The sequence below is a fragment of the Acomys minous genome, assembly GCF_964271855.1.
Source record: "Acomys minous genome assembly, chromosome: 15".
Classification (NCBI taxonomy): Eukaryota; Metazoa; Chordata; class Mammalia; order Rodentia; family Muridae; genus Acomys; species Acomys minous.
Window position 1 is genome coordinate 29,326,486 of NC_140497.1, and position 13,576 is coordinate 29,340,061.

At 35.2% G+C, this 13,576-nt stretch overlaps 1 long non-coding RNA gene across 1 annotated transcript in view; it reads right to left on the reverse strand.

Moving 5' to 3' along the window:
* The window catches only part of LOC311584942, a 753,214-nt gene that overhangs the window by 87,740 nt on the left and 651,898 nt on the right, over positions 1–13,576 (reverse strand). The window lies entirely within an intron of this gene.

Here is a 13,576-nt window from a genome sequence, read left to right on the forward strand (position 1 = left end):
TGAAAATGTGGGTTTCATAAGACTGTGCACATCCTTTTCCAAAAATCCTACTGGGAGCCTGATCAGTTGGTAAAATCACAGCAGCAACGGCCTTATGACAACGAGTCTACTTGAGTAAAAAATTTTTCCTTTTAAGTCATTGCAGAGATTGGTAGAAAGTTCTAATTAAGCACAGTTCTATGACTTATTGGACACTGTCAGCAAGATGGTATCAGTGAACAAGTTATGATGTGAGCACACTTGAGAAACTGAAACAGCACGTCCTCCTCATATCAGACAAATTATGATTAAATGAAAGTGAGTCGGATTTAATGATGCACTTAGTGAAACGTATGCTGAATAGAGCCGCTCTCAAGGACCACTGCAATCAGAATTCTTGGATGCAGCCCAGTTGGTTTTCAATTTGTAAGTTCCATCCATCTGTAAGCACTACCAATATTGACAGTTTCCCATGGCACTGCTATAGCATTTGCTCAACATTTTGCAGATGTATACACATGGACTAAAAGACAAAAGCTGGATGTTAATCTACTGGCTTCTGTCCTTACTTTGCCCCCAGCCCATCCTCTGAGTGTTCTGCTGAGATATTAATGGTTTCCAGGTTTGTTTGTTTTTTTTTTTTACCGGAGGATCGTTTATACCTATATTTCTTCCTTTAAAAAAATAAGATTTATATTTTGTATGAGTTCACCATGGACTCAAAGTTCACATATTAACAGTTTATAATTTCATTTTATTGCTTCAATTACTTTATTTTACATTTATTTATTGTATATATGTATACACATACACACACATCATAGTGTGTATGTGGATGGGTCAGAGGGCTACTGCATGGTCCTCTGGGTTCTAACTCAGGTTGTGAGGATCTATAGCAAACTGCTTCACCCAGTCAACCATTTACACAGCCTTCATCACTGTTTATAAAAGGTGGGTATAAGTGTAAATAAAAAGAGAAGGATGTTTTTGCAACACTGTCCTTAGTCCACTCAAGCTGTTATAACAGAAGCTTGTACTATCTTAGATGGTAATCTATAAACTGTAGAAATATAATGCACATTATTTGAATCATAGGAAGTACTGGATCAAGGCACCAAGAATTTAATGTTTGTCTCTTTACATACAAGATGGAAGTTTCTATGTGTGCCTTAATGCTTTCAGGGTATACATGGGATAATGAATACTTTCAGGCTACCTAAGTCCATAACCAAATCACCTTTCCAAAGACTGAAGGTGCTAATCCTATCTCCGTGGTCTGATTGTCAGATTTTGATTTGTATATTACGAGAGGGCCTCAACTTGTAAAGCACAGCACATTGACAATCTCTGTAGGTTTGGAGGTCCTTAAGTGATGAGAGGCAAATGATTTGGTTACAGAAAGGGGTGAAAGAACAAAAAGAAATCATAACAGTTTTCCCTCAGTTTACTTTATTCCCCTTCCTTAATCTGAAATATTTACCTTATTTTTTCTTATTGTAGTTGTTGTCATTAATATTTAAATTAAGATAGGACTTAATTCTTCTAAAACAATCTTCAAATTTTAGTTTCATTCTTGTACTCTTATAAAGGAAAAATATAACCGCATTATTTACCCATTTAGCATTATATTTTTCTAATGTTTAGTAAAATCTAAAAACAAGCTACACTGCTAAAGGGTAAACTATTTAAATATATTTAGTGATTTATATTTATTTTATCCATGTCTCCATATGATTTATATTTCATATAGTGTTGCATCTTGTATTGCATTTATATTTCATATAGTATTTGCATCTTGTATTTTACTTCTTACTTCTACCTTTTGTGTTGATAAAAACTCACATTCTACATGTTGTAGTAACATTTTAGTTTTGTTTAGTTGAAAATACTAAGCTTCTTATCACATTTTAACTCAGTGTACATGGGAAATTTTAATTAGTATGTTCTAGCTTTGAATACAATCAATAATAGACAATTCATTTTGACAATTCTGATAATATTAAGTACAATTACAGACCAATCTTATGTGTCTTTTGTAGTGTTTCATGTTCTTTTATTTCCTCAATGGTTTCTAGACTATGGCTAGCATATGCATGTTAATTTTTGTTTATCCTTCAATAATTACATCAAGTTCTGGTAGGAATTATGTTTTTCTCTCTAGATAGATCTAAAGTTAATTCTTCACATATAATTTCCCATTACTGGAATTATTTAGGACTACAAATTCTTCACTGCATATTACAGTCTATTTCTTATATATAACTTATCTTCTTAAATAATTATGAAATGAATAGGGAAATTACAAATTATATTTAATTTCCAACAAAGTCCTTATTATTTTTATTTGGTTATTATTCCCTTTTATGAAAAAATTAGAACATATTTATTTTAAATTTATTAGGCAGTATAACTTATTTTCCCATTGGAATAGATTGGCTCTTTATTATTGATTTTGTTTGCCCCTTGATGCTGATTTTTTCCATATGATTTGAAAATCATATGTAGATTATCAATGCTACTTTTGATTAAAAAAAAAAAACCACAATTCTCCTTTTTTGCTTTTCATTTTGGTAAGAAATCCTGTGCTTGCTTCTAACCAACAATGGGGTCAAGTCTGAAATCAGATCCATTACTTATAGTCATGATTTCCAAAAGGCAGTGAAAAAAAGTTCCCGGATGAAGGTTGACTTAGCTACTGTCTGATGTACATCTTTCGTCTTCTCCATCACCTGCATCTGGCCATCCTCACAAATTACAGAAGAAGACAGGCAGGAAGGAAGAGACCTTCCTAGCCTTCCATCCATGTGGTAGAGAGGCCTCGTTCTCTTATCCACTGTGCTCGTGAACCTCTGTCACTGCTGCTTATTATCAAGTTCAACCTATGTCTGATAGCAAACCTTACAGATCTAAGTCCCCCCGTTAGATTTATTTGTATATAAATATATGTACACATGTTATTATATATTTATAATATTTCCTTCCTGTGTTAGTTCAGGTTCTTAAAAAGAACACAATGAGGGGCTGGAGAGATGGAGCAGCAATGAAGAGCATTTCCTGCTCTTGAGAGAAACCCAGCGTGATTTCCAGCACGCACATATTGAAGACCCTGAAATTGCCTATGACTCTCGATTCAGGAATTTCAACTTTATCTTTTCAGGCCTCTGAGATTACCCTAACAAGCATGGCATATATTCATGGTAATACACACACACACACACACACACACACACACACACACACACACACAGATAGAGAGAGAGAGAGAGAGAGAGAGAGAGAGAGAGAGAGAGAGAGAGAGTCATAAAATATTTTTTAAAGTAGCAGCCACCAAGACAAGTTATCCAAAACAAATTATAGAAATGTTTGTCAGAAAAGACAAGAGTGGAACCACAAGGATCTGAGTCACTGATGGGAGAAGCTTTACCTAAGGAATTGCCTAGACAGCACTGGCCATTGGGAATGGCTGTGGGGGAGTATCATGACTATTAATTGATCTATGAGGGCCCAGGAAACTGTGTGTGACACAACCCTAAGCAGAGGGTCCTAGGCTGATTAAGAAAATTAGCTCGGCATGAACCAGAAGAGGACTGCGGATGCCCTAGAGCTACAATTATAGGCAGTTATAAGCTACATGATGTAGGTAACTGGCTAAACTGAATTTTTAAAAATTAATTAATTTAGCCAAGCACATGGTACATATATATAAATATAAACATACATACATACATACATACTTACACACATATATGCAAGAAACCATACATATAAAATAAAAATAAACAGTATTATTTATATCTATATGTATTGTGTGGAAGTCTGTACGTGTATATGTGCATGTATATGTCCTCACATGTACATATACACATACAGACTTCTGGAGGCCAGAAGAAGACATTGGATGCCCTAGAATTAGAATTATAGGCAGTTATAAGCTGCATGATATGGGTGACTGGGAACTATACTCTGATACTCTTCAAGACCAGCAAGCAATTTTTAATTTCAGGCCACCTCTACATCCCCTAGACACTTGTTTTTATGTAAAGACATCAGCGACAACTTAGTATCATTATTTTATTTCCTTGTCCTTTTTGCAAATGAAATAATTCACTTTTTTGGAAACAATAAGTGTTCAACAAATTGTGTTTCTCTTTTATAACATTCCTACTTTAATTGATATGTTTATAATACTTTTAGATAAATAATTTTCTTGAAACATTTCTTTCATGATTACATGTAGTAAAAAAAATTTTTTTATATAAGCATGCTCCAGTGCTCTTTCTCAGTAGCACTTTCTTCTTGGCTATAACCAGAGAAAACTTCTAATTGTTTGTTTCTGGGGAATGTTGTTTTCAATAACACATTCAAATTGCAAGGACCTCAATTTCCATCTATGCTCTTCTTCCAAATGCCATAATCAGTGTACACAATATACATTGTGCCACAATCAATACAAATATGGAGTCTGCATAAATGCTGAAATTGATGTATTTATACATAGTATTTCCAGCAGAAAATGAGACAAAATTTTCATAGAAGTATTTAGAGAGCTGATATAAAATTTAAAGCCTTTAGTACTACAATACCTTAGGTTCGGTATTTTTACTGGTCCACGTAAAACAGAAAGAAATCAGCTGGGTCACACTTGCTTTTAAAGCTATTTTTAAAATAGTGTCTACCAATTCTGCCTCATTATTAGGACAGATGCTGTAAATGTCTACTCAGGTCATAAAGAAAAAACAAAATTAATAAGGAATAGATGCTAAAATGTGGTAGAATTTAAGCTCAGTGATTTGTATCATTCATCTCAGCTATAGATATTTTACTTGGCCTTATCCTGAAGTTTGCTGATGATATTCTTATGATATAATTAAAATCTCTACAGAAATGCTGTTTATGAATCACTTGAATTTCCTTAATTATAAGAAGCATTCAATGATAGGAATGTTTGAACTTGCTTATTCCTTATCAAAATCTCAGGTTTATGGAAGGAATTTAGTAATTGTTAGGCTGAAAATTATTTCAGAACTCTGACTTCTAAGGCCATTTCTTATAAAAAATATATTTATCATATTTTATGAATAGAATCATACCATTTTTGTTGGACTTTCATTCTTTTAGTACAATGCCAGGTCTTAGAATGAAAGCCTTCTATTGTAGCTCACTCACTTCAGTTGTTAGAATTCTATGAATGTTGTAAATTTGTTTATCGTTTTTACTACTAGTGGATATTAAAAGGCTTGTGTTTGATGCTAATTTAAAATATATAGCTGATGAATATTGCCGGAATTCTGTTTGGTGTAGTCCTACTATATAAATTACCTACCAATGAGCAGGTTTTAGGTAAGTAGAGCAAACATTATGGGTAAAGAATTTGTGGATAAATAGGGGGTATAATTTGTTCAGACTTAACAGGTAAGATCATTCAAAGATTTCTGTAGTAATTCACACTAGAGTGGGAAACTGATATTTCAGATATTCTTTGCTACTACAATTCTGGAATTTTCTTTTTATTTTAGTTTTAGTCATTCTGTGGGGTATAAGACTTTCCTACGTGATGACTACTTAACGTATTAACATTTGATACATCTATTTGTTTTTATGTATCTGAAGCATAAATATATGAACTTATATAATATACGAGTTGGGTCACTAATCGAATGTCTGCCTTTGGGTCTGCCTTTGTGCTCTCTCATATTCATCTTTTAATTGTGCTGTAAAGCAATCTCACTTATTACGGCTCCAGTGTATTTTTAGCTGGTGTCACAAACAGAGAACCACTTATAATGCCATGTGTTTATTCTCAGTCATAAATGTAAATTTATACCTTATAATGTTCAAGAATTTAAATTTATTTTCAACTCTCACATTTAATTTTTTAATGTTATTTTTGTCTTAGTGTGGCTGATGAACAAGTTACACTCTTCTTAACCTGAAAGCTAAACAATTTTCCTTTTATTCTCTTGGTTTAATTATCTGAACATAATTTAACAAGTGGTTTGCTTTGTAAAATTGTAGAACACTTAACTGTTCAGAGTAGTTAAAGTGAACTCCTGATTTGATCCATTAAAGGTAGAAGGTTACTTTTATTATATGGAAGGAAATTGTGCCATTGCCAACCACCTGCATTAAAAACTAGAATTTTTATCTTAAGATATGATTCCTGATACAACACACACTGCAAGAATTCAATCACAATACAAATGAGATACAAATTTAAATTTTCTCTCTGTTTATTTTTGCTGTTTACAAAGAAAAACTAAAGTAAACAAATCTTCTGCTTCTAATTCTGTCTACCAAGAAGTGAATAAGCTCTGCCACTGGCCCTTACCCCCAGCAATGTAGTTGCTGCAACTACACTGCATTTCTTATCATTAAAGATTTATGAGAATTTTCCTGTATGTATGTATGTATGTATGTATGTATGTATGTATGTATGTATGTGCATCATGTGCATGCCTGGTGCCTGCAAAAGCCTGGAGACAGTGTTGGATTACGTGGAAATTAAGTTTCAAATGGTTGTACTCTAGGAGGTGCGGTTCTGGCTTCTTCAAGAGCAGCACTGCTCTGGACTACGGACCCACCTCTTAGCCTCAAGCTTTGTTGTTTCTCTCTGCTTTTAGCCAAATATAAAGTGAGAATTCCAAGAAGAGTCATAGATGAAAGACATTCAAAGTGAGTCAGAAAAGGTACATGAGTCTTTTCAGTCATGACCATGGCAGACAAGGCAACTGGATAAAGAGATAACTCTAACTACTGAAGAGATCAGCACCGTTTTAGAGAAAGTATACCCTTTCACTAAGATAGTGGGATTGGAGCACTGAGCTGAAGACTACACAAATGCAAGGTGCCCAGGTCTAAAAATAGCCATGATTTGAATTATAAAATGAATATAACTATAAAAATATAAAATAAAATGACTGCAAAAAAATCTAGAAAAGGAAATGTTTAAAATGAAAAATAAAGTAAGAAATTAAGAGTTGGCAAAGACAAAAGTATAAATGAAAATAAGGGATGGAGAAAGGTTAAGAACAATGTAGTCATGTCATTCTAGTTTATTTCTGTTGCTGAAATGAAAGAGTCTGACTAAAAATAAAACAAAATAAACAAAAAAAAAACCCCACAAGGGATGAAATGGTATATTTGACTTACAGGCTCAAGTCATAATCCATCATTGAGAAGAAGTCAAGGGAGGAGCTGTGCTAATCACATCACATCCACAGTTGTGAGCAAACTGTCATGAATGCACCCATATGGCACCTACCTGTTTTCATCTAGGTTTATTCTCTCCTATACTGATCAGGAGCCTCTGACTAGGGAATGGTGTTGCTCACAAAGGGCTGCATTTTTGTGCATAAGCTAACAGTTAAGACAGTTACCCAGAGACATGACCATAGAGCAAAGCATTTTAAAGTAATTTCTCAATCCATACTCTCTTCACAGATAATTCTAGGTTGTAGCAAATTTACAAATAAGTCAAAATATTACAATTTTCTTTTTAAAAAGGTAACCAAAAAATATAAAGCAAAAGGTTTAAGAATCTTGAGATTTATTAAAATCAAGATCTTATAAAATAATGGAAATGTGCAAATAAAATTAGGTTAAACATTAGAGGATTAAATATAGCATAAAAGAACTCTTTAAAGTAAAATAATATGATAAAATAGAGTAAGGAAGTAATCTAAGAAAAAATATTAAACAGTTTGAAAATATAGGGAAATATCTTTCTTGCCCTATAGTATTGGAATAGGCAGATGTGTGCAGAGGTGTTTAGTGAATTGTGGCTGTAGTCTCATGACATGCCTCCTGTTCAAGTTGGTATTAACACACTTCATGAGTATAATAATTGTTTATAAATACCTATCAGGGTGATAAAAATAGGGAAAAAGCAAGCATTAGTAAATTCAATATATTTTGCTATCACAGGAAATGTGAGTTAATTTTATCCTATTTCTAGACTGGAAAGATGGCTCCCAGAACTTTTTTTATTGGACTCATGACAAGAATCTTGTACATCAGGCTCTATGAGAGCCAGTCTTCCTTGGCCCTGTGGTAAATCCCAGTAGTTCCTAGGTGGTTTTCACAGACAAAGGCTCAGCTTGGAGAACAGGAAGCTTGGCTCCAGAAATATCTTGCAAATCTCTTACTTACGAACTGCTGTGGGAACTTTCATAGGCTTCCTTTGCACTCACATCCTGTTCAGGAAATGCAATGAAAGATTAAAGTTCCCTTCTCACAGTATCAAGCAGAGCTAGAGCTGCCAATGTCATGGAGAAATGCATTTGAGATATTAAATTCAAGTCTCAGCTGGTCAGAACCTCTACGATAGTCGAGCTAATGTCAGTTGCTTCAGGCTCACAGTTTCAGAAATTCCTTGAGGGGCACTTAAAAGTGATAGAGAAAACAAATTGTCCTGTTAGTGTTATCATTCCAATGCCAAGAAGAGACGGAGTCTAAGAAAATAATATGTCACTACTGTGTGGGGCAAGGGGGCACAGAAAGAGGAAGGATAACGGCAAGTAACTAAAGATGAAGAATCTGCCTTAGTACCTGTGCAGGTCCAGACATGTACACAAGCACATTGCACTGATGGTGGTGAGAACAACCTGCGTGTAGTACAGAGCCAAAGACTCGAGACCACTGGCTTAAAGAGGAAGAGCGTAAGGTTACAGGTAAGTGTAGGCGAAGACAGTGATTTCCTGAAATTTAGAAATGACCCAGAAGTTGAGATAAGAAGAAAATCATTTGGGATGATCTGAGGAGTGGGCATGATAGAGAATAGAACCTGCAGGTGTACGTTCAGCTGTGGCAGGGACTCTTGTGTATCTGGAGGGAAATTGCCTCAGTGATATGCCTCATACTCATGGACATTCAATATCGTGGCTGAATCTCTTTTCCACGTTGTAACATCAGATCTTGATGTGCCTTGAAAAGCTATGCACGTCCAAAGAACCCTTCAATTCATCCCTCATCAACGTGGGAGTGAACACTGAGACTTGGGGGAAAAGAAAGTACAAGAAGGAAGAACAAATAAAAATAGAATTAATGAATCTGTTCCCCTGACTTTATATTTTTCTCACTGACTGGCCTAATTGTGGATAGTAATAGTATAATGTAAATGGTTCTTCCTGGGCATAATTATATTGATTTTATATTCTCTATTATGGGTTTCATTTGAGTATGAGGAAACTACTATTTTGTCCTTTCTATAAGAGAGCTACTTTTAATGGAGACTATGGCATGTTAAACATCCTATCTTTTTCAACTAATGAAGGCAACATAATCTAATATGTCTTTGGTCTATTGACTTTTAAGTAAGCATAGAATTTCTTTAACTTTTGTGGGTTCAGCACAAACTCACCTGCAACCCATTAATGCAAGAATATTCCACATCAGAACACCTCGCTAAACCTAATTAAATTGAACATGATTGGTCTTTTGAATGTCTTAATGGATCACGTGTTGCATATTTCATGGGAAGAAACAAAAGGTAGAAATGTCAGCTATGCCCAGTGTCTGGTTATTTGTTGTGGCCAACCAGGAAATTAATGTAGGCAATATTAAGATATGCATCAGATTTGGGGATTTACATTTTCCACCACTTCTCAGGTATAAATTATTTCCATAGGTGAAAATTCCAAAAATTTTGATTTTTAAAAATATGATATTTTAAGCCGGGTGTGGTGGTGCACACCTTTAATCCCAGCATTTGGGAGGCAGAGGTAGGCAGATTGCTGTGAGTTCAAGGCCAGCCTGGTCTACAAAGCGAGTCCAGGACAGTCAAGGCTACACAGAGAAACCCTATCTCAAAAAAAAAAAAAAAGATATTTTAGAATTTAAAATCCAGGATAACAGTGGCACTGTGAGTTAAAAGTGGGGAAAAATGGTAGGGATGTTATAGGCATAATGTTATTTTGTAATTAAAATGCTGATTTCTATAGCCCACATACCTAGTTGCAATACTTGTTCTGAGAGTCTCCTGCCTCAATGTTGTGTGAACATTTCTCCCTAATTTTCTGATATGTCAATAAAGCAGCTTACAGCCAATCGCTGAACAGGGGTGAGAATAGGGCTGGATGTTCTGCCAGCCAGGATACGAGGAGTTATAGGGGAAGTGTGGCATTTAGCCATGGCCAGAGGTCCAGGAGACATCAGGGGATTGAGCTGGAGCAGGGAAAGACACAAAATACAAGTATCTATGATGTATGCTGGGAAGAAACCAGATTGGCTTAAAGTGTTAAGAACAGAGTTAGTAGCTGCTCAGTTCTTGTGCTGTGAATCTTATTAAGCAAACATAATAGATTCTCAATTAGTTTAATGCTAGCCAGGGTAAGAGAGAAGCTAAGAAGCAAACCATTTTAAAAATATAACTTTAACAGGATGTGTCTCAGGTGATAGAGTTGTCTTAGCATGCACAGGCCCTGGGTTTGATCCTCAGCATTATATGGAATACAAGATTGTAATCCCAGCACTTGAAGGTTGAGACACAAGTACTGAGAGTTCAAAGTCATCTTTGGACACTTGGGGAGTGTGAGGTTAGGCTGTGACCCTCTTTCATAATGGTGGTGATGATAATGGTGATAGTGATGATGGTGATGATGATGAGGAGGAGGAGCATGTTTAGAATAAGTTAAGTGGACAAACAGAACATAAGTCTTTGAAAAGCATTTATTTTTATTTACTTTTTACATTTCCTCTCTTCACAAAAATACTTCAGTTTTCTGTTGAAAAAGAATTCCTTTCCTATTCCCAACAATCTTGGGTGGATTCTTCATTTAAGTTGCTCACCCTTTATCTCTGGCTAAGAAATTCCTCATCATAGGCTAGTGCAAGTCTCCCTTTACTCTTTAGAGTCTTAATATTGAGCAGCGTAAAAATAAGACACTTTTTGGAGGTGATTTATCATGATAGTAGAGTTCGTTAGAAGAGATTTTATATATATTTTATATATATTTTATATATATTTATATATATTTTAATTGGCCAAAATATAAAGGCCACTCTTCAGAAATGAATTAATATGCTTGATTGAATAGCAAGACTTGGGTTATCCACAGCTAGTTCCTTACAAATGAAAAAAGAATGTTTTGAGGGAAAAAATACAGCATTCCTTAAGGTGATGATTAGAAACATAAAGAAAAAAAGAGGACATAACCAAGAGCAATGATCCAAAATGGAGCATCCTCCTGAGGAGATCAGAACAGCTATTTTCACTTTTACAATCATAGAACATACACAAATCTCAGTAGTCCCATTGCCACCTCTCAGGATATATCTCCTTAATAAACCATAACAGAAACACTTAACGTATAGAGAGGATTGTCAGTGTGCTGCATTGAATTTTTAGGTAATGAGATTTTAAACATATATTGAGTTTCAGAGTATATTTTTAAAATCATTTTACACATGTATATGTGCGTATCTTCAAATAATAACAGATCATTTAAATCGCAAGCCAAGAGAACCAAAACATCAAAAAAATAAAATAAAATAACTAAAAAGGCTTTAAAGGTATTCAAGTTCAAATAAAGAAAATAGAAAATTTGAGTTGAAATCACAAGTATGCAGTATGGTTTTTTTTTTTTTTTTGAAATATTAGGAGTATAGTCATATCATATTTTTAATGAAAATTAGCCTTAATCTCATGTCAATGTTTTAACTTTGCCTTAAAAATTATTTAATAGCAAGTAAACACAATGTCAGTCTTCACACTCCTCTGTCACACACTTCCTTATCTGGAATGAGAAATAAAACAGAGATATCACCCATATATAGGCATTTAAAAATAAGGGAGAAAATCTCACATTAATGATGGTTTGTGCAGAACATAAGACACAGTACCAAGTGAAAGTGAGAGCAAAGATTTACAGGGAGAACAATATTTTGCTTGGCTGGTTTTTAAAAATGTTTTATTCTGTTTTTCAAGACAGGATTCCTCTGTGTAGCTTGACTATCCTGAAGTCATTTTGTAGACCAGGCTACCTTGGACTCATAATGATCTGCTTCCCTGAGTTCTGGGATTACAGGCACCCCCAGGAGAACAAATTTTAAAGGTATACCCAAACCAATGTCTTAGAATTGAGACCTGGCAGCTTGGGAAGAATATCCAGGGACATCAACTTTACCTAACACAAGGTGAGGAGGAGCAAGGAAATGTAACCAGGGCAAGGAAAATTGGTACTTAAAGTAGGAGGCAACAAGCATGTATGCTGCAGAGCTTCCAGAGGACCATAAACCAGGATGGGATCCTAATCCAAGAGCCTGAGTTTAAACAGGGGAACAGCATCTCTTGATTTCTGTCTTTTAAATGGTGTGTTAGAAGCATGGACCATTGTGGGGAAATGGTAATGGTGAGAAAGTATAGAGCAAGCACTCACTTCCTTTCTGCCGTATGTTCAGAGCTCAGCATACAGTAGTGCTTGCTAGGATAAATGGAGTCCTGGGTTTCAAGTAGTCTATGTTAACGGGCTGGCTGGACAATTCTGTGTTTATGAACTAATAGCATTTTAAAGACATATGCGCCTTGTATATCTCTATGGCCTACGTAAATAAAAGAATATTTTTGGAACTATGAGATGGCAATTTGAACAATGACAATTTATGTTCATAATAATAAGATATCGATAGAAAAAGAGACCAACACACACCGCTAACTTACAAGGGCTATGAAGCAGAGATATCAGCATGTGAAATTTTAATTGACTCTGTTATTTCTCTGAATTTATACATTTTCTGTGGATGTGTCCCTGTGGATAATAGAATTTCTCCAGTAATGATGATTAACATAGAAAACATATTTCACATTATTAACATTCATTTAGTAACCAGTCAGCCTCTGCTTTCTCTGTGACTATAAAAAGAGAAATAAAATCCAGTGCCATTAGGGAGCTGGGAGCAGTGGCTCCTGCAGACCTGGAAAGGTCCAACTTCAGGGACCTCACTATTCAGACAGTTTACCAATATTTGTATGCAAAACATTATAATCTCTTCTAGGCTTTTCTTTTTCTCCTCACCTCCCCCATTTCCATCCTCTGGGGTTCTTCCCTCTTTTCTTTTCTTCCCCTTATTGCTTTTTAAATAGAATCTTTTGAGAAAGTTGTATGTCTGATGAGCTATTCATTAAACTGAGCAGTGTATCTCTGAAAATAAAGGGATGAGGGACTAGGTAAGAAAAATAAGACTCTGTGGTGCAACCAGTTACCTCAAACAAACAAACAAACAAACAAACAAACCATGGTCACACCTTTCTTTACTGCAGCTCCTCTCTGATTACCCTACGCAGGGTATATCAGCCATCAGAAGATCATCCACTTCCCACCTCCCCTATTTCTTAGATGAGGGTATTTTGGGAAGATACTTAGAATCATATGGATGGTTTACATTAAAGGGGGTCTTTAAGGAATGAAAATCTTCAGCTCTCTGACACTATCGCAGTTTAGGAAAAGTTTAGAGTCCAAGTCAATCCTTTGGTGCCCCTGGCCCCTATCCCTGTGGCTAATAGGTACTACACAAGTCAAACACTGCAGGACTGGAGGGAGGCCAAGGCCAGGGCCAATGCAACTCTGCGAGTCATCTTTAACCATGGTCCAAAAAGAATGAT